Raw genomic sequence first — 25,366 nt, forward strand, 5'->3', positions numbered from 1 at the left:
CCGAGTTACACGCGCCGTCTGGCGGTCGAATTGGCACGGCGAACAACTTACGCTTCCAGGTAATTAATCAAATCTGCGTGCGGCGGCGACAGGTAAACTTTAATGAACGAACGATACGGCGGTCCCTGTTAAAATCTCTTAACCGCAAATATGCTTCCGGAAACAACTGTGCGTTGCCGTACAATACCCTCCAACTGCCGCTTAAAGCGGAACAACCCCCTACGCCTCGCGCAGCGCTGCGATCGATGATCGCACTGTTCGTCGGTTCAGTGAAATTATAGAATTCGTTCGATAAGTACATTGTATCGCAACTTCCCGTTTAATCCTCTCATTGAAGGAGGATTAACATATCGGTGCCTATTTATTATCATATTACTACGCATCGCAACTAAACTGAAGGTTGCAGACGGATATCGGATTCTTTAAAGAAGAAAAGTAATTTATTCGTGCAATTATAGGAGACACGTAAGCAGATCGCGTAAGTCGGTAATTTATGACAGCTCGAACAACGCGTTGGAAAAGCTCGGCTTCGCGTTTCCAACGTGACGAATTTCGTCTACGAAGCAGGAGGGAGCGACAGTCGGCATACGAACCGGGTATTCGCCGGTATCCAGTTCGATGCACGTTCGAACACTCGCTACTTGCCCCTGTAGCGCTTTCCTCTCGAGGACATAGCCGGAAACGAGTCGGAGCAGTGTAGCTCGGACCAACGACACCACCAGCTGCACCACCAGAGGCTTCACCAGCGGCACACCATCGTGGCTGTCACGACGAATGTTTAACGCCTGCCAGAAAGAAACTGACGTATATCGTATCGAGCGATGGAGCGCGTGCATCGAAAGCCAAACTGGCCTATCGCGTTGACCTGCTAGAGGGAGAAATGGCGAGGACGAGAAACGGTGAACGAGAGCGTGGAAAAACGTTAACAAGCCGGGACGAAAACGTAAACGAGCGCGAGTAATTAAACATGTACCCCAGAGTGCCAGCCCGATTGCACAATTAAGCGGGAAGAGAACGAAGGGTTATGCAAAGGAGCGGCTGCTGCTGCGGATCCCCCCGAAAGGCCGAGCCAGCAGCCCCGCCATGACTTTTATTCTACTCACGTAATCGTCTTGCGATCGGGATTTTTTCATCTCGGAACACGAGGCCGGTTTCTCACGAACCCCGTCTAATTAAGGCCTGCGAATGGCGCATAATCATGACTATCGGGAGATGATCCTCGAAACGGGGTGGGCGAACGAGGTGGCTAGAGGTTGGAGGGTGGATGTCCACGATGGCGGTGGATCGTCAATAGCGGATCGGGGCTCGCGATTATTTTTAATTCAATCAACGTCACCGGGTTTCGCTGGAGGAAGCATCCTTTCCCTTTTTCTGTCGTATCCGTGAGTTAGGGGACGGAGTCGTCCGGGACGGATTTGAATACGCACATGCCAAATGTCCCGGGGTCCGTGCGCCGTTCTCCGCAGCCCGTTCTGGCCATCGATCCGTTTGTCCGGCTCGCTCGTGATCCCGCGGCAATAAATAAGGGGAGACGAGACGCAGTAGGACAGTCGCGATGTCGTGCGGAATGCATCGGCTTCTGTCAAACGGGCGAGTGCTGCGGAGACAACGACGACGACGAGGAGAACGACGAGGAGAAGGACGATCGGGACGAGGATGGAGTGCAGGCAGAGGGAAAGGATGGAGCAGGACGAGAAGAGAAGAAGGTTGGAGCAGGAGGGAGGAAGACGAAGACGACGTCGACAGCAACGGCGACGGGCCATTGAACGCCCAGAGGGGCACGTTATACCCATCCGCTGATCCGAGTCTAGATTGCATTAAGGCTTTTCCAAAATGAGCGATCCCTTGGCTTGAAACTCGAGAGAAGGGGAGAGAGAAAGGGTAAGAGCGAGAGAGGGAAGCGAAGGAGAGAGAGAAAGAGAGGACCCTCCAGTGCAGATCCTACTAACGACTCCCAAATGCGGACAAGCCGAAGGTCCGAGGCACGTAGACCTCGTCACCTTTTCGTGCTTTCGGCTGAGATTTCGTGATATCGAACGCCACTACGTGGAACGTAGTTGCCATTTTAACGATGCAAATGATTCGAAATGCCGGATGGATTACCATAGCGGTATACGTCTGTGACCTCTGAACACGATTAGACCCTCGTTCGAATGGTTCTCGCAACCGAGGAAAATTCCGCGACTAGACGCGGTAAAATTTCGACGGGGACAAGCAGGTCGGCAAGTTCGCCGAATATTCGCGTGTAATGGCGCAAAACTCGCCGGCTTGTTTCGATCACGGCGGAACGCGTGGACGAGGAGGAAGAGGTATACCCGCCTCTCGTCGTTTAGCAATTTTACGAGCGAGCACGACGCTTAAAGATGATACTTTTGCGTGAATTTCACATACAACTGATGAGACACCGCTAACAATGCCCAGTCATACATCGAAGTCGCCAAGGACACGGCGACGGTCCGCTGCATACAAACGAACAAGCCTCCGGGGATGCACATCGTGCCGCGACAGGAAGAACCGAATACGATCGGGCTTTTCTTAATCATGTACCGATTTCTACCCACTTTTTTTCTCCCCTTTTGTACGATCCCTGTGAAAAATACCGCCCAGTTGTAAATCGCCCGTCCAGTCCGCCCTTTTGGCGAACGGAACACCGCTCGAATTCTTCCGCTTTATTCGAGCGTTCGTGGGGCCAAGCGATTTTATCGAATCCAAATGCAGAATGTAACGCGTATAAAGCGTCCTTTCGAATATCCGATTAAGCGGCTATCGCGAACGTCGGGGTCGGCGTAATTAGAAGCTCGCACCTTTGTGAAAAAGGTTGCAATAAAGTCGAGGAAAGTCTGTCGCGAAATGAAATTACGGGACGCTGAGCAAGCACGTGGCACTTTTCGCGACGTGTCCGACTGAAAATCCTAGAGAAACGTAGGAATTCAGGAATGAACGTTAACGAACGGATATTGCATCAGACGGCAATCAGGGAATTAGTTTCATTAGGCCGTCTAAGGGTACTCGGGCTGCGATCAATTTGAAAATTGACACGTTTCAAAGCACGATACGAGGAGACCGTTCGTCGAGGACACTCGAGCGAACTTTAGCCCGCGCGTATCATTGAATTTGCCGGAAGAGGAAGATATATCAAGTACCGATAATTTAATTATGGCGCCACCGAACACGAAGGACATAGGTGGACCATATAACGAACCGATCAAATTTCTCGCTTCCTCGATTACGATCGGCCATTAAATACCTTTGCAACGCGAAATTTTCATCGTCCAACGGTCTCGTATTTAAAACGTGTACCCTTCTTCTACTCGTAACACCGAATTACATTTCTCTTTCGAATTCACTCATCGACGATCAAACCGCGATTACCTAATTCGTAAAATAATGACAGGAAAAAATGGGTAAAAAGAATCGATCGATGATCATTCGTAACGAGAAAGAGGAAGACGGTGGAGCACGGTAAACGGAGCGAAAGAAACCCGCTTCTGGAACAAGGAGATACGCGCATACCCGGCTAACCATCGCGATGCATCGTTTAGAACGTACATACATAACCCTCGACCCCCTGGGTGCAAATCTGATCGTCGGCAGATAGGCGAATCTATCGAGCGAAGTGGATACGGAGGATCGGTGGAAGAGGGCGCGACGATGTCGCGAGATCGGCGTGGAGCTCGGCCCTATCTCGATTTATACTTTCCATATATTATCCCCTCGACGTCCGTCGTAAAACGATACTCTACCTGCGCTGTTTGCCCGGCGAATGAACACATTGCCACGGCTGACAAAGGCCCACGGTGCACGTAGCAACCACTAAACGCATTACGTTTCCTGTCGCGCCTTCTAGCACCTAGCCGCGTCCCTTTTCACCACCGATCTTTCTCCTGTCGCGAACGCAAATACGCGTAAACGGCTGTAACTATCCGTATCCAACCGCTTCCGTCTCTGTCCTCGTCCGTGGACGAATGGCCGACGAGGATGGAGTGTACAGTCGGACGAGTATACGTTGATATTCGAATAATAAACGAACCGCGAAAACACGTTTGCCCTTGGTCCCTCGCGGTGCAAACTGGTCTCATTGTTTATCCGTTGGGAAGTGGATGGAAACGGGGTGAGAAAAGAGGGATGTCCCGGTCGGAAAACAGACCGGTTGCCTGTGGGGATGTATAGGATCTACAAAGAGGTGTCAGGCCGGATCGTTTGAAGATGAAATTAAACTTCTTGCTCTCTGCGGCGACGCAAGGTTTGATATGCAGTTTAGAACGGGGTACAAACATCGATATTTCACGTCGACAACTTCTTCGACGACATAAAAGATACCAGGCTACGGGAGAGGATAGCATGGGCGATCTTTTAGAAAGTTGCGAAGCTTTTGCTCGAGTTTCAAGCGCGGAAGATGGAGCGTGGAAACAGGGTAGGCAAGGAAGAGAGTCGATAATCGGGGATGAGAATCGAAAGCAGGTTAGTGTGGTGGTACACGCGTGAAGAGTGTGGACTCGACCTACATTTCGCCACAATGTCCACGCATCGCACGCGAACACGCGCGTCCGGATAATAGGTGGGTATTTTCGAAAATGACGGCAGAGAGAAAGAGACGGAACCGAAGAGCGGAGGAAGAGGCGGATCGAAGAAGCGAGTCTGTCGCGTACTCGCACACGTGGGGCAGCGCTCGTTAAGCGCAGTGCGATTCTCCGAGATATCGTGCCGGCTTTAAATCAAGTCCGTCTGCCTCTCGACTGCTGACTGACTTTGAGCCAAGTCCACGGGCGTATACGTAAAACAAAAGAATCGTTAACGTCCGCCGCGACGATGCACGGAACCGCGGCGCATTCAAATGAGCTATTGGCCATTGCAAAAATGACGACGAGAAGGAGAGCGACGCGACGACTGTGCGCGCCGGTCCCAGGACTGGCCCTGGTCCGGAACACGAGAAACCGATCCGATGAGAAATAAGCCCGGCTTCACGATCCCGAAGGTCGTTCGAGGGAACGTTCGCCACGAAAAATACTCGTAACGATACGCTCCTGTTGTTCCTTTTTCGCGTAAAACACCGATGAAATTCCATTCGTCCGAACGCTCGTGAACCATGCGAATTTTTCAGACACTGCGTGGAACGTATGAAATTTAAATTTCTTCTTTCCCCTTGTTTTTTCCCCTTTCAATAGCAAATCGCAATTCGCAAAGGATTAACGATTTATCGAGATACTCGCGACATGCTACGGAATCGCTGCGTACGAAGCTCGGACTGTGTTGCACGAAGTAATTACAGTAATAGCCGTCCGATGACCACTTATTTTCGATCGTAAATTAATAGTCCGCGGATGCAGCTCCTTCGCCGACTATGTTGTTCTATAAATTCTCAAGATTTACGCGTCAATTAATTGGTCTTAAGCAACGCGGTTTAATCGAAATCAGTGTTCACGCGACGATCGCCGCGCATTCAAATAAGCTGTCGGTTACACGGTGGAAAAGCAGCGGCAAGAAGTGTGTCGTGGTTACTTCGGCACGCGGTGTTACATGGACGAAATGCGACGAGAAATCAGACCGGTTTTGACGATGAACCGAGCTCGCGTGTCGACCGTTAAACGTACGATAAATTTCAGCCCGGTACTATTGCGTCCAGCCGCAGAATAAGAATCCGCGAGCTTTACTGTCGCTTTCGCCCTAGTCGCGCTTCGACTGTTCCCACGATTTAAGCAGCGAGACCGATGCAACGCCGTCAGGCGTTTGGAAATAATTTCAAGTATCGTCTTGCCGGGCCCCAATTAAAAGAAACGCCGTTTCATTGTCGGTAATACTCGATCAAGCGATGGAAGGTTCCCGGATGCGTCGAGCAGAAACGATAAATCGCGGCAATGCATCAAGCCGTGCTTGACTTATCGTAAAACTATTTACCCCCGCGGTTTCGTGCATGCGATTCCGACCCTGTATCTCGCGTTCCGTTCCGAGCAAAACATTTCGATGCGATTTCTAACGAGCTGATACGTCATGAAAGTTGGCTACGCGTGTAACGAAACTGTTCCGTAGTACGCGCACATCCGGCCGAGTAATTATATTATCGTACGGGGTTGAGAAAATTCGTACGCCGTTTGTCACGAACCAGCAACCCTTTCTTCTGCTCGCGCTAAGCACACCGGCACGTACCCCTCGAGGTAGCGTCGCGACGCGTCGAGTCTCCGGCAAACGGTAAACGATACGTAGGATCACGAGGAAAATCGATCCTCCGGACGAATCGCGCGCTCAAAAGGATCTAATTTCACCAGCATCTTCCATGCCGATATTCCTGATAAGCGATCAACGGATCTCCACCCTCGCCGGCAATTGACCCGATATATTTCACTTCAAACGATTGGAACGCTGTGTCGTGGCCCGTCGCGAAATCAAAAGGCACGCGTTACCACGACCGCTTTGATGTTGCATCCAGCCGAGATTGATCTTTGAGAAACTCCATTTCTAACGAGGGCCACGCCATCCACGCGAGGCACATACGTATAAAGGGGAAAACGGACGCAACAGACAGGGGATTGGTATTTCTCTTAGCCGAGTAACGACGTTTCAAAAACACACGTGTAGCACGGCTACACTATGTCGATAATTGGCAGGCCAATGGGGACAGATGGAACCGTAGGTGGCCCAAAGGTCGCCTAAGCTGAATAGGTGAAACGTCTTAAAAGCGTCGACGTCCAACGTCTCTGATGGACGAAGATGAATCGGTTTCGTCCCCCGACGAATCTTCACCGACAGACAGACGACAGCCGTCAAAGAGACAGCTTCGAGATCGACCGGGATAAACGTAAAATCGGCGTAAAAGCGCGCTGAAAATCATTTTCTACGAGTGTCAGCGAGGGAATCCATTTCGATGAAATTTCCCGACTTTCGTAACGCGTATGCGCCGAGCGCGGACAGCCGATAATTTGCGAGATATTTAACGGTAAAGTTCGCGTTTCGCCTACCGATGCGTGAAATATCTACGACTCGACGATTCAATCGAGCCAGATAACAGCCGCGCGGCCATAAATTCGTGATCACGTGTATCGCAATTCACGGCGAAGACAATACGGCTCGGCTTTTATTAAACCGCGCTGTTGCGTTATAAACTCGCCGAACACTTAAATATAAGTTCCTTTCTTCGCAGCTTTATGCAACATTCATCCGGCGAAATAACTGCCGCCTATAAAGAAAAGACAAATTACCCGCTGTCGCTTAAAAGGAAACGGAAAGAAAAACGGAACCCTACGTCTGGAAACGCCTACGCGACCATCACCGACGCTCCGTTTAATTTAATCCACCTTACAATCCGACGACATTCCAGTCACCTGGTAGGAAAGAAAACTGGCTGGTGCACGCGTGACGATGTAACGCAGGGGCGAGCACACGCACACACGCGTGAAACAGGGATAGAGCAGTCGATGCGAGGCGGAATTGGCCGGTGCTCATCTCTGCCTAGAAGCCAGTGCATCTCCGAATATGATTAGCATATGTATGAGTCGACCAACCCCTTTCCGCAGCCTCGAACGACTGACCGCGCATGTCAGCGTCAGCGTTCTCCGCTACCATCCCTCCTCTCGCTCCCTCTTCGACAGTGCTCGCACACACGCTCGATCCGCTCGGCGTACACGCGGCTACGATTACCTACACCGACGCGTGAACGCGGCCGCACACGCGAACCAGCCGAGCCCCCGAGTCTGCCCCACTGCCATCAGAAACTTCAATAATACCTTCCACGTCCCTCAATTACCTCCTATTTAATTACACCGCCGCATAATTAACGTCGCGAGAGCACCCTCGCCTGACGTGACGCGGCTTGACCGCTCGACTCCTGGCCACGGCAAGGCCGCGATCTGCCCTATATCTAAGTTGCCACACAACAGTCACGATGCAGGCGGAACAACGCTCCGAAAGTCGGGGAAACTCGAGAAGCAGCGTTTAGGGGAGATCCTCGAGTGTATCTTTACACGGTGATCGATTAATTATTCCAAGGGGGAGATAGTCGCTTGGTAAATAGAAATTTCGTAAATAGAATCCCCCGAATGGTCTCGATGATATTCCTGGTTTGGATCAGGGGTTAATCGGGATTGGGACCATCGGGGTTGGTATTTGGTCTTGAAAGCAAAGCTCTTTCCGCATTCGGAAACTTGTTATATATATAAATCCAGATGGTTTCGCCTGCTCGATGAGGACCAGATACAGTCGAAAATTCATTTCAGATTCTAATTTAATTACCGTACTCTAGAATTGGCAACGGAAGAGCCTTTCGAGTGCAGGTGAAACGAAACGATTTCGATGTCGTAAACGGAATAAATATCTTAACGGTATCGTTGGTTTAATTCGATCGAGTAGGATACAGGGCCGTGTGTGGTTGCAACTGTTTGAATATCGCGAGCAACGGAGCTCGAAATTCGTCGAATGCACGAGGGACGAGACACTTATCCGTCTCTCGGATGCACATGTCCGTGGCATTCCTACGGTCGCGGCTAAAAAGATCACGCACGCTCGATAAAACTTTCAAGAGATCTCTGTCGGTTGCATAATGCACGAAAGCGGACAGCGAGCCGCGGCTGCGAAGACGCGAGCAGTTTCTCACGTTTCCTCCGTGGAATTTCTGTCGTTGCACGTTGTCGACCTTCGTCCACTTAAGGAATCGGATGTATGGCAGGGAAATTAAGTTCGGGGGGAAAGAAGGCTACGGTTTAGAAAGTGAGATTGCACGCTGGAACAACCGCGGGAAAGTGCAACGGGATGAATTTAGAACGATCGCGATATTCCAGCATTCGTGGATAAGTGGAAATCGATGGGCGATCGATGAACATAATGGAAACGTTCTCCAGTATGGCGGAGAAACTGCATTACCAGGCCGGGAGCATATACAAATGGAAGGTGGAGGTGCATAATGGGAAACAATTGATCTTTAATTGGCCACATCTGATTGGAAACGACCCTCCGCCGGCCGTTCGCCACTTCGATAGGCCGATTGTAAGCACTGGGTAGCTAAGCGAAAAGAAACATCGTTACGTTGCCACGGTTAATACCGTGAGCCACCAAAAACAGGAATTTCGCTTCGCTTAAGCGTAACTGCGGCTTAAGTGCTCGGCCAAAGAAGCCCAAAGAGAGAAACTGGAATGTGTTCTTTGCAGAGGTTTCGAGCGATAAAGTGCCAAAGAGAAATTCAAACTTTACAAACTTTGCGAGTCATCGTTGATTAAAATTCGACTGAAATTCCACTAAAATTTGACTAAATTTCGAATAAATTTCGACGAAATTTCATCGAAATTTTGCGAAAGGATCGGTAGAATATTTGCAAACGATACCCTTGAACAAATAAGTCAGAGGTTAATTGCTCGGGGTGAAATGTTTTACCAATCGATTCTTTCGTTTGGATTGGGATGTCCATTCTTAAATGGTCGCGCCTTTCTATCCGCTGCAAATAGACCATTTGAAAAGGTAATCCGCGCTATTGCGTAAAAGCGACGTCGATGCAAATGGAAAATTGATTGAAAAGTGGTGCCTTAAACGTTTTGATAGACTATCGATCGGCGCGACACGCAAAGATACGGTTTTGATCTGACTGCGCGCGTAATTGTCTTCCCGGGGATTGGCATACAATTTCCGGCCAAAAATCTCTCTACGAGAGCGGGAACGAGGCTATTCCCGCGGTGATCTCGTTGTTCGTCCTTCTAAAGTGTCCCCTGTAAAAGCACAATTCGCCGTTCATTCGGATCGCGTTTGCGATCCTCATCAGCGCCGATGATGACAGAGCTCAAGAGCGGACATCGATTCTTCGCCCCTTAATCGACGTGGCAGATATTGGCTGCGCGAGCTAATAACCGTTGGAAATCGTCTGTCCTAGAAATTCATAAGACTCCCCCGTGGAATGGCGGGGGTGGTTTCGGACGTTAAAACGTTCCGGGCAAAATAGCGAATAATAACTATATCCGGAGCATGGTCGTTTCCCGGAAACCCGAGGGCCACGATTGACGGGAAAGATTGCCGGGAAACTGTACCCTTTCACGAGGCAGCTTTCGAGACGACGCGTCGAAGTGACGGACTTAGATTAACTTAGGAAAGAGGCTGGTGGAAGTTCAAAGGGGAGTCGCGACGCCGTGCTACCACGAAGTATTCGAAGAACGGAGATTCGGCGGGCGCAATCTGAATCGGGGGTGGAACGGCGTAACGCGGGGTGGAAGGAGAGGAGGCGTAAGGGTGGGCAACGTCGCGAGAGCGGAACTTTAACAAATTTACGCGCTGCGGGGAGCAGGACGGAGCAAAGAGGGTGTGTGTATAGGGTGCTGCGTCGCTCAAACCCAAAGTTCTCTGTGTGTCGGCGGGGCTGTTGCTACTGCCGCTACTGTCGCTACTCCCGCTGCTCCTTCTGCTGTTGCTGCTGCCTGTGACACTGAGTAAGCGCGAGACTTTCGTATCGATTAGACGAGATTAGAGAGAAAAGGACGGGACGACAATCGCCGCGGGAATCGCACGCGAATTTACACGTCCACGATTTCGTTTATGGGCCGGTGGACAAGGTCGGCTAGAACTCGAACGCTTCGTCCCGACCCTTCCCGTTTCACGAAAAGACGCCGTTAGACGCGGTTCGAATACAAAATTAGGTGGAAGGTAATTGATCCTTTAAATGAACATCTTGAGGGAGTTCGTCGGATGAATTCGCGATGAGAACGCGCTAGTGCGAAACGGTGTCGTCGTTAACGCTTTGTCGGCTGAAGGGACTTTATCAGTTCTCCGTAGACGCGGCGAAGTGTCTCGAAATTATACGGGTCTCGACGGCCATAAATCATGTAGAGCCGCGGCGCTAAATCATATTTCTCGGATATAGCTTTAAACCGGAGTCCCCGTGACAGCGCGCCAACACTTTCCGAGAACTGGTGAGATCGGCCACCGGGAGAACGTCGAATTCGACACGCATGCTCTGGAGCGGAATGCGACACAGAGGGCCCCTAACTCGCGGAACTCGGGTCACGAACCGACACGCGACACCGGGTACAGTCGATCCGTGGATTCCACGTTTCTCGGTGATTCCGCAGATCCAAGTGGATCCCTGTCCGAACGGTCCGAGAGATCGCAGAATCGCGATTCGCTGCAGAAAGGAGAACCGCATAGATGAAAATTTAACCCCTTGTCCTACGATTTAGGCCCCGATGACGCGTGCCATAATCAACAGCACAGTCGGCCACACGTCGAGCCGTTGCGTGTGAACGCGAGGATGAATAAACTGAAACAGAAAACAGGAAGAGATCGACGAAATCTAACCACGAACTTGACACGTGTTGTTTATATCGAGCCCTAACTACAGACTACGACTCTCACCCGTGATACTCGTGTTTGTCCCGATGTCGGTACCACGAGTCTCGCACGATATTACAGGCGAAGGGATTACATAACCACCGACGTTTTCACACGCGTCGACACCAGCAGGAGTTCAAATATTCACGTACTTTTAAAAGCGCGGGAGCATTTAAACTTGGGAAAATCGCGAGTACAGTGAAACTCCGAGAGAACCGAGCAACCACAAAATCGTTTGGCAAAGCGGCAAGCGACGCGTTGAATTTCCGAAGTGATATGAAACGAGGAGATTATGGAAAGTATACGCGCGTGTAATGCAGGTACGTGCATGTATCGTAAATATATTCGGCCACTTGGCGGAACGCGCGGACCTAGCCTGGCGCGTGTCGGCTGCTGAAAGGGTTGTGCATCGTGGACGAAGAGGGCCGAGCCATTTAATAATCAGTAAACTAGTTACAGCTCGCATACATTCATGCAGAAGCGGCCTAGCTCGGTCGCATGTGCGCCCTGAATTATTTACACGGAGGATGACCGCTCGCCAAAATGGACTTAGAATTCGCAATTAAGGTGCACGGGCCATAAGCCCGAAACGCATTATCGCATTATTATTAAAATCGAGTAAAGCCGTCGTGCTTGCCTCGCGACCGCAAAATGCAAAGACCTTCGTTCACTTAAGCGTCCTACCTGTCAGAAACGGAGGTCCTGCGTGGGTCACGGGACGGTGGAGGGATACCAGGGCGAGGACGAAAATGAAAATTCACGCGCGTGCCGAGTGCACCCGGCCCAACTTACAAGCTGGACCAAATTTTCGTCCGAAACACTCATGGGAGTATGCGTTACCGCGCATGGGAATGGGGACTACGAAATTCTGACCCGGACTTGTTTGAACAACAGTTTCGTTCGTGGCGGCTGCAACGTTCGCCACCACAATGCTCTCGAATAATCGAAATTCAATCAGAAAGCATTGCAATTCATACACAGCGAAAGCGGCAATCAAGTGTGGCGGGTCGGAGAAATGAAAAAACCGGTGGATTAACGCGTTTCGCGCGGTGTATAGCACCGTGAGGGAGACTCCTATGCGGGCTGATTGATATTTAAACAAACCCGGAATGTAAATAAACAAGCTGTAAATGTAAACAAATAAACCGAAAATGCAAATAAACACATAGACTGTGTGTTTCGATTCGAAAGCTATTACAAAAGGAACAAGTGTTCCTTGCAAGTATGTAACTGATCGATCCCAGCTCTCCGTATAGTATCTCCGTGCTATTTTTCTACTGTCTTCCTCCAGTGAGGAATAAACTGAATATTTAAACGAAAAATGAGAAAATTTAATTATCCAGCAGAGTTCCTCGTTCTTTCAAGTTATTCGCTTATCAGTAGCGGAGCAACGAATAAACTGAAAATGTAAACGAGAAATGAGAAAATTTAATTATCCAGCAGAGTTCCTCGTTCTTTCAAGTTATTCGCTTATCAATAGCGGAGCAACGTTCTGAAATCCGGTTGCCTTTGAATTCGCCGAAACACGGGTACATTTGCTCATTTTTTCGAGTATATTTAGAGTTGGAAACGACGGCTCATGGACATGCAATAACGGAACAAAAATTTCATAGAACGTTCCGCGATGCAAGTGCAAAGACTTTTTATTGAAACACCGGGCGAATGGGCTTCGCACACATTCGAAACGGACCAGGACGCTGGAACCGTGCATGCAAATTTTATAGGTTAAATAGGGCAGGCGACCGGTCGAGGAAATAATTATCCTGGTCTCCACTGCATTCACTGGCTCGCTCACTTTTGTCTAACTCACCCCTTCGTTCCAGCCGCGCCACTAGTTACAAGTCCCTATCAGTCCTCCGCGATTGTTCCAGTCTTCGAGCAGATATTCACCGATCGCTGAATCGATAGGTGTTAATAAATAACAGAGAATCGGAAACGTCGTTCGAGTCGGTCGAATCGTCCCATCGTGATACGCGAAAAGCAAATCGTCTCGGGCCCCTTTAATAAATCACCGACGAACGAAAGAACATTGGCGCTACCGCGGAAAAGCGAATCGCGCCGCGAATTCTCGGAAAAATTATTAGAACATTTGAACCCGGCGCAATATTTAAGGATCACGTCGGGTCGCGTTGCACGAGCTGGTGAGCTACGACGCCGACTGAACTGCTGCTAATTCCCAATTTCATGCACGGGAAACTATAAATCGACGCGGACGGAGTTTAAACGGCAATGGGTAAACCGATCGGTGTACGCTCGCGTTCCTACACACTGCATAAATTCTCCTTACGCTCTAACCAACTTTGTCCTACGTACGCCTCGCGTGTGGGCTTTCCGCGAAGTCGCCCTCGCGTTTGCGTTCTTCGCCGCGCGTGTACGCAACAACTGGCCGGCGCGAAAGTCTACAAATCGTCGAGCAGAACGAGCGTGTTAGGGCCGATCGAGTGAACGAGCGAATCGTTTTCGTGGCCGATTACCGCTGTCGAAATTAATCACTTTCGCGCCAAAGATGACCATGTAAATCCTTCCGCCATTTCGCGCAACCGTGTTTCGAGCAACCACCTGGCGAACGGCTCAACGCGACGATTTTAAACGACGACTCGGTGACGAAACGTCCGCTGCAATTCAAGAGGTCGGACGATGAACGAGTTTAAAGCAAGGTTTCATTCCACGTATATAGGTACCGGCGAAACTACTCTACCTAGTCCCACAGTACCGCGGAGGTATGTAAGAAATGTACAATATAAAATTCCACGGTGGCCGTAGCGGAAAGTAACCACTTTTTTCCATTCTGCAGCGAAAAGAGGGCGCGGTTAAGTGAAATTAAAGTAAAGGAACGAAAGTGGCCGCGAATTTAATAAGGGGTGCGGCCTGTGGTAATCCGCGGCGCAACATATTACGACGAACGAGTCAGCGAAAATATTATGCGTCCGTGTAATCCTAGCCTGTTAGTGCGCACCTTCATAACGAATAATTAATTAGTTCACCTCGCGCCACGAACATATAGGCAGATGTTCTCGATTCATGCGCCAGGCGTGTATATTCTGTCAGCAATACCTTAATTCCAGCCACCGCCTAGGAAGTAATTAAACGTCCGATGATTATCTATTTCCTACCTAGACCTCCGACTACGCTCTCCTCCTGCACCCTCTCGATCCTCCTCTTCCACGCCGTCACTAGCCGCCTTTGCACAATGACGATGCACCACCAGTTGAACCGGAAATTGCCACGGAATCAGGGTTAGCCTGCACGCTCGGCAGCAACGCACATCGACACACGTCGACATAACGCACGGTGCACACGTGCGCCCCATCATCGAGAATCAGGATACTACAGGTACTCGGTAACGGGAGATGGTACCTGCTCTCCGAATTAGCATGCCCGCCGCAAGCAACCCCCTCTAACTTCCCGCCTCTCGATCTCCAGATATCATCCCTCTCCTCTGACCTTAGACCCACGAATCGTCTTCGAGGATTAGGATTCACCTTCGCGGTAGTTTCACGTTCCTACCCAACAAGCTGAATATAAGTCCTGCGTTCGACAGACTGCGATACTCGAGGTAATTAATTGCACGATCTTCGCGGATGATGCGAGGCGAAGCCGGGATGATCCCTTAACGCGACGAGACTTGGCAAGTGGTTGAAAACAAAAGGAGGGTACCGGGATGTAACGCAGAGGAGGATGGCACGAGCAGTGATCAATGAAGGGTAAATATTTAAGCTCCCGAACCGGTTCGATTTTTAGATATTTGAGTTTCGAAAAAAATCCAGCCGGACTTGAAGGGAATTTAATTTCAACCTGCTCCACGCGCTCTTCTTGCTCCCTTCATTCCCTTTCCTTTTTCCTTTTTTTTTTCAATTCCCTGGCGAACTTACAAACTTGTTCTTTAACTTGCGTCGAACGAACGTGAGAAAGAATTCAAGCAACGGAGTGCCTCCGCCGTCTCGAACTCCGCTTTAATTCTACGCCCCTACCGTGATATAATTTACCGTGTAATCAACTGAAGCATCGCAGTGGGTTACTCGAACCGTTCCTAGCGTGGCTGGAGAATTTTTCTGCTCCCTGTTCGCGATAATGTAAGGTCGGGACCGATGTTTCATCATCGTTTCGATAACGCTACGTTAATATTGCACCGTTGCACACGCGTGTGCATGTAAGTGCTGGTGCACGTCGCCTCGTATTAATTTCTCAGGCGTTCCCGGTATCGAGAATGAAACATGATCGAAATCATCGCGAAAACGCGCCGTGTTACCTATGATGATAACACGCGATCCGCAAACGCGTACAGATGCATACGCGCGCGTACACACAGGCACAAACCGGCGGGATTTATTATTTTTTTCCCCTCCGCTGTTTTTTTGCGTGAAAAATAATGAACAACGAAAATGTACGTGTATATTCGACGAAAATTGAGAAGCACCCGAATCCATAACGAAACATCCTTCCAACCGGTCGTTACGAATGAAACGTTTGTTCGTTCCTTTTTTTTTTCCTTTCTTTCATTTTTATTCCTGTCCTTCTCTTTTTTTTCTATTTTTAACCAAACGCGGTGTAATATTTCGGAGATGGTTACGAAATATTCAGAACGCAGTGTCTGCGTACGAGACGTGTACACTTTATTCGTATCCCTTCAAATTATTGGCATCTTAACGAAAGAGAGACAATTCGTCATTTATGGGAAAGAAACAGTTCGGCTAAGAGCACTTGCAAGACATCCTGACTATACCACGAACGTCCGTGAGACCGTTTCACTGAACAAAACGAAATCCGTTGTCACGGATGGTTCAAAGGATGAATATAACGGAGCAATTAAAAACTTACTGGTCGGTTACCATTTTCTTCTCCTCGTCCTCCACGACGTTACTTGCAAACGCATATGATATAGAGCGACGCGTGATAATAAATTATCCATATTACGATGCATATTAGATAGAGTGTCGCGTACGTGATCGAGACATGGAATATCCAGACGATGAAACTACTCTTCCAATTCAGAGGCTGCTTCATGTTCCACGCGGAGGAAGATCGATCCTGCGTCCACTTCTAGTCAACAATGCTCCGATCGATAGGGTCGCGAAGCGGATCTAACTGACCCAAACAGTCGTTGTCACGTGTCACTGGATATTACGAAATTACACATAGAGACCAGGATGTTCCTTTCGTTCGCGTATACTTTCCAGGACGTAACGAACGAGAGAAATGTCAGAGAACGTTTTCGTTTTCCGCGCGTTACCCGCTTCAGCGAGAATTCTGCCACTAAAATCCGTCGTAGGTGCAGTCGTTGCTCGACATCGACAGTTTCGGTAATAACTGCTTTCGCGACTATGCGCACGAACCGGAGCGTGACAAAACAGCGGAAACAAGCGACTGTAAACAAACGAGAATCTTGTCTGGTGCCGTGTCGTCGAGTAACTTCGAATTTGTTTATGGCGTCGCTCGTCCCGCCACCTAGACCCTCGCCACCCGCGTTTCAACGACATTGTACGCGATAGATATTCGATAATTCTTCCTGCATATGAGGACCAACCACGTCGCTTCTCGTCAGAAATCTATCTACGATTTAATGCGATTTACATATATTTTTAACGCACGACGAGACAAAATTATCATCTGTCGCGAAAAATTTGATCGAAAATTGTTTTCTCCAGGATCTTTCCAATATTCCGTCATGGTCCCTCAACTTCTGATAGAAAAATCTAATTTCATTGGCTTGGAATGAATCCATTTTTCACGTATCGATAGGTGGATCGAACCCCGTTCAGCTAGGCTCAACGAGACGGTTTCTTTCGCAAAAACTTCTGCTCGAAACGACCTTAGCCGAACTTTCAAAGCGAATATCGTGCTCGCAATTAAGAAGGATCGTTGCCGAGGAACGACTCGGCGTCGTAGGAACGGCGGATCTGTCGGAACTCGTCAAACCGTTGAACCCGGTAGATCGCTCCGAAGTACAAACTGCAACCTCATTCGTTAATTTACACGGTGGAAGTTATTGCCGGGGCCCCCAAGGGGCAACTGTCAATTCCTGGTGGGTGGCGGCTGTGTGTCGTGTAACGAGGGATTCTCACATAAATCAGAGTTATTAATGGATCCGCGCGTGTCGGCAAATGTTTCCGGCGAAGAAGCCAGACCACGGTAATGCGCGTATGACCCCGACAAACATTTAACTAATCTTGTGTACTCGGCCTCGAACGAGCCCCTTAATTTAATAACAAACGTATGCGGCTGCTAGGCATCCGAGCTCGTTGCATATTCATCGTCGATTAATGATCGTTCATCCGAGGCCCATCGCCGCGGAACATCGCGCAACGTGAGAAAAGTCGAAGGTGCCTGTTGAGAAAGCCGTTTTAGAAAGTCCAGGAAAACGTACTTTAATCCTCTTAACCACTTGCCATCTACGAATATGTAGTTTACGCTTTTGCAACAGTCCATAACGCATATCAAGACGATCAGGCATGGTTCGTCTAAACATAACCTGCAAGCAGTTCTTCATAGTAAGCATCTCGAAAGATGCTGAGAGAACGCAAAAATTTCGAAACCCACGTCCGATGAACCATCCATGAAAACCCTGCTACGCCAAGAAATTACCCTGACCCAGAGGTCTAAGCTCCTCGCTGGAAGGAATACTCTGAATAGTTGGCTCGCGACCCTAGGTACCTTGTTAATAGGTATCATACTAAATTGTAAGCTTAAAATACATTCGATGTTTGGCACGGTGGACATTTAAAAAATGCTTCGCGAGTAGAAGACGTTGCGCGTCCCGAGCATCACTAGCTTTAAAAGACTTTCAGGAATTTTAATGAAACGACATTGTCTGAAGATGAAATGCGCGATATTGCGAAAAGAAAAATACGAATCTGAAGAAAGTCGTAAATTCCATCGTTATCTGGGTTCTAGGGACATCGAGCGATGATTGATAATTAGATCGATGGATGAAATCCTTCGAAAAGGGGCGTTCCTCTCCACGTCGCAGAATTTCTCGTTGACTAGCCTGGGACCAAGGGCTCGCGGATAGCCGGGAAAAGGAGATGATCGGGGAAGAAGAATTGGACGAGTCTCTCTGAGGAAAAATAACGAAATTGCAGGGAGGACGGGGAGAGGTAAAACGGGGGCAAAGAGGGCGAAGGAAAGGCAGGAGTTCGTGAAAATAATTACTCAGCAACTACCGCTCTTGTAGCTACCATTAGCAACGCAGCGAAGGCAATATCCCAGGCATCCGTAATCGTATTTAAAATTGACAAATTTGTCGCGTTCCACCGGTTCCCGCGGAAGCTCGTCGAATCTCGTCTCCTTCCGTATAATTTATCCCCGGGACCGGGTTTGTTAACGACGAGCAATTTGTTCGTCGAGTGTTTATCGGAACACTCGTTTGAGGGAAAGGTAATGAGGTCTGAAAAGAAACTACCGGGACAAAAGTATCGGACTCTTTAGCGGCATCAGGGAACGGGGGTGGCTCGTTTCGACTATTTTATTATTAATATGCATCTCGCGCTTGACTTGTCCTCCTCGATCGGACGCTAACGATTGCTATTTAACGAGCCGAGAAAAACGACTACCGAGTGCAAGATCCTTCAACGAATCGGACGAACAGCTCGATGGAAATCGCGTGGCGAGATGGGAAAATTTTTAGCTCGGAGCATGTCGCTCCCGAGAAAGAAGAAATCTAACGCGAAATGGAAGAAGGAAAAGGAGATGTTTGGCATTTCTTGGTGACGTTTCTTGGTTCCTTAACTTTTTAAGTAAACGGTGTCCAAGTTAACGTACACGACCGAGGGGAAAAATACGACAAACTGGCGGAACCCTTCCTATTCGCTTCGTTTCGTTTCGTTTCGTTTCGTTTCGTTCCGTTTCGTTTCGTTTCTGCGTAGAGAGAAGTTGGCCCAGGAGAGGCCTGAGAGGTCGTGCTGGTCGATTTGAGCGGAAGTTGGAGGCCGAGTTCGAGCAGCAGCAGCGCACACAGATGCGTTCGCGAAGCTCAACGAGTTAAACCACAAACTCAATTGGACGTCAGAAAGAAACGCTGCAACAAATGGGCGAAGTCTGGTCCAGACAGAGCCAAGCCTTAGTCATTTGATGCCTCATTTCTGTTGCCGCAAAAACCGGGGTAACGACCAGCGACTTTGTACCACTCGCTATCGACGTTAAACTCGCCTCACAGTTCGTCCCCGTCGTCGTCTAACGGATATCCCGCTTGTATCGCTTCGGGATTCCTCGAGGTGAATGCAAAGGTATATTTCGAACGGAAACGATCGGAAAATTAACTAACAGCGTGGAAAAAGGGATCGTTCAATTTCGTCGAGCGATGTCGTTAAACGCGTCGGACTCGAGAACAGAATTTTACGAGTATTTTATCACCTTCGAGAAAATAGATCATAACGTAGCATAGAGTAACGAAGAATGTCCTTTCTTTCGACAAGACACGATTTTATATCTTCGCTTTTTAGTGTAATGGAAAATCGCGCAGCGAGGGATTCCTCGGGGGGAATGCTAAGATAATTTTCAAACCGGAACAAGTGGAAAATTAATTAGCAGAGTAGAGAAAAGTCGTCGAGTTTCACAGAATAATCTAATTAAACGTGTTGGATTTAAGAACGGAATACTATTATCACGACAATATTAATAATAATATAAAATATCGCGAAACGAAGAATTTAATATCTCTTAATAAGACTTATTGGAATCTTATCGTTGAACGCTCGCGTAGGTGGAAAATTTAACACGGAACAACCGTTGGTCGGTTGCCAAGATATTAACGTCGATTTTGAGGATGCCAGTGGTACACTGCTATGTATTCAGAAACAACAGAGAAAAGTTGCGGCGCAGCAGGGTTGACGGTCGTGTTACATCGTTGCAACTTCGCGATCTTGGGGGCACACGCACATTCAGGGTGGCACGAGAACTTTACAGAACAAACCGTTCGAAAGGATTACAGGGAAATAGGATACACAAGCTTCTGCAGAGAGGCGTATACTTGTAAAGGAAACAATCTCGCGGGCGCAAGGAAATATTTTCAGAGACAACGGTTTTCGTAACGAAATTAACCAGGGTGCGTTACGCGTATGAACGAAACGGAGCAGAGTCGCGAAGCTTAATCCTGGGCATTGTGCTTATTTTCATCCAAAAACGAGGACATATTCGAAGATCCGAATAAGGGACATTGATCGTGGTGTATGGAAAAGAAGAACAACTGTATGTAAATAAGGAAGATGGTAGAGAAGGTGATGAAGAACCTAGGTATAAAAAATTAACATTGATCATCTCAGAAGAACAACTGTAAGGAAAATAGCTACGTAAATAAGAAAGATGGTAGAGAAGGTGATGAAGAGTCTAGGTATAAGAAATTAACCCTTAACACGTTCTGTGCCACGTGTACCACCGGTGGTACACGTTAAACTTGATCTACAGTCAGGCAAAAAGGGCTTGGCACGGAACGTGTTAACGATCACTAGCTTTTTATACGTGATTCTCAATAGGTTGTAGCTGGTTTCGGTAAATATGCGAAAGATTTCCGTCTTATCACCTGCCACGTGACGCACGACCGTAGCGACAAAGGAGTCTTGTCAAATGGGAGGTGACTTACGACCGATAAGGGCTAATAGAAATTTGAACCTGTAACTCCTTGTTCTATGCACTACCTAACGAATATTTCTAACTTTCCAACAAGACACGAACGGTGTACGTGAATGCGTTTGCCTAAGCTCGTCTGTTGTCTGAAACCTAAACCGAACGTTGCGGATTATACGCACGTTAACCTTCGTGCCCTACGATTTAAGTTCCGGTGGCGCGTGCCATAATCAACAGCAGAGTCGAGCACACGTGGAGCCATTTTGTCCTGGCAGAGCGAAGAATAACACGTAACCGAGGCAGAAAGACATCGTCGAAAATTAACCACGAGCCTGACTAACGAAAATAATCGTTAAACGTTGCAGAAACACGTCTAAATTACTATTTTTCCAGCTATGTAAATTACTAGTTTCCTTGATAAAATAGATACGCGGGTATCTTCCATGTGTACAATGGAAATCCTTCGAACCGATTCCTCTGTTGTTGGTCACGGAATATACTATCACCCACCCAAAGTTTTGCTTAGAACGGTGCAAAAATTGTAAGGATATAAAATAAATATTACTCACCAAATTCTCGTTCGAAGACTGTCGAAGCTTCAATGATGCGTGGCACGATCGGCAGCAACATCGGTCACACTCGAGGCACTTCGACCGAACGCGACGAAGAATAACACGCAACTGAAACAGAAAAACGTCCGCGAAAATTAATCACGAGCCTGCCCGAGCCTGTCCAAGGCTGACGATGTTTACATTGAAACCTATCTACAAATCACAGCTCTCGTGACGTCATGTTTTGCCCGATTTCCTTAGCGAAGGAATTAACTCAAGCACACATAGCTTAAATATCTAGGTGGGAAATAAATATGAAACGAATGAAAAAATAATTGGGAAACAAATATGAAATGAGAGGAGAGAAATAAAAATCCCAATGAACAATGGAATAAAAAAATGAACCAGATAAAACAAGAGAAGAATCTAATAACGATGAAAAAATGAAAAAAACAGAATCCTGTATAAGAAAAAAAATAGAAAAAAAATATAATAATTAATTAAAAAATTATTGTTTAATTTTATGAGAGTCGGAGTGTGGATGGAGTGGACAATGGTCATCCACTGACTTAAGGATCTAGTTAATGACCACTGACCACCCCCTCTCACCATCAACCCCTCCGAGCGAAGGAAACTTACAGTTAGATGTTACCACTTCGAAATCAAAATGACAAATGAGTTTGTGCTACATTCGCGCGGTCTTTATATAACCGACGATCGGCCGAAAATCGATGAAAAATCACGATCGTTCCCGATTTTGTTAATAATTACTTTTCTCCTATAATAATCAAGAATTTGTTGATATTTTCGTTATTATTACAAATTTATGCTTCGAGCAATTTGTGATTAATAATAAGTTTGATAATATATATATATTTTTATAAATTATAACCATATTCGCACTTCCATATCGAATTGTATAGCAAATCTGTATTTTTTCGTTCGTAGATTGCTATATGTTAATTCCATTGCACTTGCTACCTGGATTACGCGTAACGAGAAGTACGAGCCTTCTGTTCCGAGAAACAGAGGCCAATTAATTCTCCTCTTTCGCGAAATTTTGCGGATTCCAAATCCAACGAAAGCACATCCTATCGTGTATCTTACGATATCTCGAGTCGAACGATATTTTCCTGAGAGTCATCTACCTTTATTGCCGAATACTTTATGGCCCATATACCAGGGATTAATTAAAATAAACAAACGACACGTCGCAATAAAGTTCGCGATGGTTTATGGATCGTATCGAGAACTAGTCTAACTTGGTTACTTGGTAATCATCGAAACAGGTGGAGAAACATCTGGTACGTTCGTAAAATTGTCAATAACGTGAAATTTTAGTAGCCATTGCCATTCCATTCGCCAGGAATGTTGGAGCCCGGTATCAGAGGTGTCGCTAATGAACCACTATCTCGTGCGAGAGATAAGATGTTCTCCTCCTTAAAATTCAGCTGACTATCAACGTTCTTAGGTCATAGCTCACGCTACGATCTGCATTTTTAAACGTCTTGAGGGCCGCTAAGCGGATGCACATACGAACGCTTCGTCGGTGACATCGTTTTAAGATTAAGGTCGACGGTGTGCCACCGTCGCGTATTAACATTCTCGAGTGGCACAATTTCTGCCTTTCTTTAGCTCGTCGTGCATCTAATAATCCGGATCGCCGGCGTTGCAGCCCCTTGTAAAACGTCGTCAGTTTTATCGCGTCTTGGGTTAAGCGTCTCTCGTCGATCGTCGATCGAGGACGAAGCCGTATCGATGGATATTCTCCCGACATTTCCTCGAAAATTTTTCCTAGCGATCACACAAATTGTTCGAGAATACATTCGTCGAGAATCTGGCAAGGAAAGTAAAAATTTTCCAAAATAATTATTAGAAAAAGAAAGAAATATCGTCTGCTCGTCGCAGGATCATAACGCGCACAAAGGAACGTGTCTCTTAAAATGATTACGAGGGCACGTGGCAATTCATTCAACCGTGCAGCAAGGTTGTCCGAACCCTCGTGTCCCGATCTAGATAATATCATAATTTTCATAAGCGTCTCCTCCCGCCAGCGAGCCTCCATTGTTATATCTTGCACCTGCACCGAACACCCGCAACCCTCGCATACATCCAACTATAATGCATACATTGGCCGAGGACTTTTATGGGTTATCCGAAGCTTTACGAGCTCCACGATCGAATTCGCCGATCGAAAGACGACGGCAAGAAAGTGCTAACCGGTGACACGCGAATCGACCTGCTTTCCCTAATTTATTTACCATCGGAACGCATCTGCGCCGTTCCAAATACCAGAGAAAGTCCGTGGAAAAGTATCGGAATCCTCTGAATCAAAGATCCGAAATCGGGCAACCATTTGGCCGATTCGTACGAATCGTGAGTCCGCTCGCGATTCATCCTCGATAGAACAGAAACAGGGTACGTCGAATCGAAAATGCCCGGCTCGGCTAGCAATTAATCCAGAGGAGTGATTTAATTAGCGCATAGATAACGTATCTAATTATCCGGGACGATTCGCGCGACCGGATGAGTTCTCCTCGAATGCCTATTGCGAAAGTGGAGGCCTAATGAACGCGTTCGTGGACGCGTTTCGCAGATTCCAGCGGCATATCGACGCTGTGCGTCGGACACGCATACGCGTGGACATCTCGTGTCGGAGACGCGTACGTGTCAGAGAATTATGCCGATCGATGAGTACGAGCGGAGAGGCGGCGAGCGACGAACCGAACGCGAGAGAGTGTGACAGACAGTTTTGCATGTAATTTATTATGTGCATAATTAGAATAACGAATAACCGAACAACTTTCCGCTCGAGACTAACGAGCGAGTATCGGGAACGATATCAGCCAACTCGAAGATACGAGCACACGACGCAGAGCGTCCTCCGAGAAATAGCACTCGCCCCGGAGAAAGCTTAAAGGTCGCCCGTTGCACAGCACGTTGTACCGTTTCATACTCTGGGTCTCTGCTTTTGCTCCGAAGAAAGGCGCACGATTCCGACTGCACCTTGCCAACGTCTCACGCTAATCAGCGTCCAATGACTTTCGATGAATGATTTAGTACCCAGAACTGCGACCCTGTTCGCCGAGTATCCGCGAGTTTCGATTCGATTGCACGGAAATTACACGAGCTACGTTACTCGATAATCGTTTATACATTTTGTGAAATGCGTACATCTCTTGATACTAAACCTATTAACTAGTCGGACGACCGGTTGTGGTCGGTGAAACAGGGTATAGCATACGAATAACAGGAAAATAAATGAGAAAAGGGGCAGATACGTATACGAAAAATGTACGACAAATAGACACCAATGTTGTAATTTCAGAGACTTATCGCTAATTTAATAATTATCGTCGTGTACAGCTTCTATATCCGATAAGATTCGAGGCAGGAAATAAAATTCTGCGAGACGAAACTGTTCGTGCATAATTATCCCCGTGAAGATATTTATATTCGTACATAGTAAAGTAGAAGAATCAAATTATCAGCCAAAATTCGGCGTGGAAGATAAACGTGTGAACGATTAAGTTATTCGGATATCTGACTGATTCCCGAAACGGCTAATCACCGAATGTATAAATGATCGATGGGACTCGAGGTGCTGGACAAGGTAATTAAAATATCATTTGAACGTTCGGGGTGGAATTATCGTAACGGTTGCTTAAACCGACCGATTACTCGGTGCCATGGGAACGTTAGATTCCAGGTGTCGAGATTCCTGCGCTCGTATTATTATCCCGATAATAATAGTAATTAAGCCATTTGCAGCAGTTCGTAGTAACACTTCGCGCGTAATATGTGTTCCTAATCCGAAGCAGCATATGGTCCAACATGCTCGCCGTCGCGGCCTACCATCGCCCTCTTCTTCGCCCGCCTGCTTAAATTCGCCATTAAAGTGTGTTACAGCGTTCACCATTTACAGCTCGTAGCAGATATTTCGCGGGGCTATATTATCGATC

General features: G+C 47.7%; 1 long non-coding RNA gene across 2 annotated transcripts in view; it reads right to left on the minus strand.

Annotated features, from left to right (window-relative positions):
- The window catches only part of LOC108553254 (uncharacterized), a 62,266-nt gene that overhangs the window by 34,886 nt on the left and 2,014 nt on the right, over window positions 1-25,366 (minus strand). For both annotated transcript variants that reach the window (XR_001890617.1, XR_001890618.1), the window contains exon 3: window positions 21,423-21,533. This is a non-coding gene — a long non-coding RNA (uncharacterized LOC108553254). The remainder of the gene's footprint in view (window positions 1-21,422; window positions 21,534-25,366) is intronic.

This window comes from Eufriesea mexicana, unplaced genomic scaffold (genome assembly GCF_001483705.2).
Source record: "Eufriesea mexicana isolate 0111107269 unplaced genomic scaffold, ASM148370v2 scaffold9634, whole genome shotgun sequence".
Classification (NCBI taxonomy): domain Eukaryota; kingdom Metazoa; phylum Arthropoda; class Insecta; order Hymenoptera; family Apidae; genus Eufriesea; species Eufriesea mexicana.